This window comes from Gracilinanus agilis, chromosome 4 (genome assembly GCF_016433145.1).
Source record: "Gracilinanus agilis isolate LMUSP501 chromosome 4, AgileGrace, whole genome shotgun sequence".
In the NCBI taxonomy this organism is placed as follows: Eukaryota; Metazoa; Chordata; class Mammalia; order Didelphimorphia; family Didelphidae; genus Gracilinanus; species Gracilinanus agilis.
The window spans coordinates 258114677-258116334 of record NC_058133.1 but is presented as its reverse complement, the minus strand read 5'-3'; positions in this window follow the sequence as shown (position 1 = coordinate 258116334).

Here is a 1658-nt window from a genome sequence, read left to right as displayed (position 1 = left end):
AATTCACATTCTAATGAGGGCAGATAAAAAGCAAACAACTGTGTAAAATATACACATATATAAACAACTACCTATATTATGTTCATATACACACACACATTTTATATAGTGTGTATGTACACATAAGCTATATACACATATGTGTCTATGCATATGCACCTATTTATACCAAACATGTATATGTGTGTATATATAATATATACTATGCCATATTGTGAAATGTCATTCCCAAAATGTCAATAAGATAGTTCTCAGATCTCTTCATCATATAAAAATAAGTGCCGCTTTTTTCATCTCTCAAATAGGATCTCTCTCAATCTGGAAACCTCATCTGCCTGGTAAACAACCCTACTGAAAACCACTCGCCTGTGGGAGATCTCTTGTCCTCTTCCAATTCCCTGAGAGGTCCCAGGGAGTCCTTCTCATTCAAATGGGAGACAGGAGGAATTTCAAGTGCAGATACTTCTCCAGCATCATCATAACCATTAGCTAGAGTATCATTTGACCAACTTGGCCTATCTGAGGGAGAGATGATGATCATGCTCTAAACATATATAAATATAACAAACATATAATATATAAATATGGTATCGGAAGAGTTATCATGAAGAGAGACAAGATGATCCTAACTAGAGAAATGAGGCCACTGCGGAACCTCACCTTGCCCTAACAATCAGCAACTGGGTAGGCTGAGAGGGGAATGCATTCTCTCTTGTACTAGATGGTGGTTTTAATCCTCACAGCTTTCCAAGTCACATAACCCTCCTCTTCCAATTCTCAACTCCTTATTGTTAATCACTGGTCCCAACATCTCAGGTGTATGTGTGTGTGTGTGGGGGGTATTTAGACTAATGTCATCAACACTATCATATTCTAACTGATATTCCTCTGATAATGATGACTGACAGAGCTAAGCCCCACCTTTTCCCCTTCCCCCAGCACTTGATGTGCCCCAGTAACACTTGGCAGGACACCAAGACCCTGTTCCTTGGTCTATACTTGCATGACTGAGCATAAGCCTGGGAACCAGCCCCACCACCCCAGGGACCAGGACTTTCTACCCCCTCAGGGACACGAAATGAACTTAATCCACCTTGACCAGCAGAGACAACAGAGATTATCTCATCCCTGACCAACCCACTATGCCTCCAAGCCTATAAAATCCTACACCCAGCCCCACTCAGGTGGGGATTCAGCAGACCTACTGGTGTAGGATTCCCCTCCCCTCCTTGGGGATTTGACAGCTATCTTTACTGCTGTTGGACTCCCCCTGCTCCCCCTTGCCTCTCCCCACCCCATTCCATAGCCACCTCTTCTTGCATCAGCCTCCCCTCCCCTTGTCCCTCCTTTCCTCCTATAAAGCTTTGCTATACCACCTTGGCTCTCATCTCCTTTGACTCAGATGAACCCCCTGTCAGTCTAACTGACAAATGGTTCATTGGACAGGAACAAGTCAGATGCAGCTCAGTCAGGCTGGGCTGCCCCCAGTTCCTTGGACCCAGTTTGACCCCATGACTCTCTGAGCTCTCTCACTTCCTCTCTTTCTCCTCTCTCTCCCTTCTGTCAGACTTTCTGGGACTCTCTCTCTCTCTCTCTCTCTCTCTCTCTCTCTCTCTCTCTCTCTATATATATATATATATATATATATATATATATAT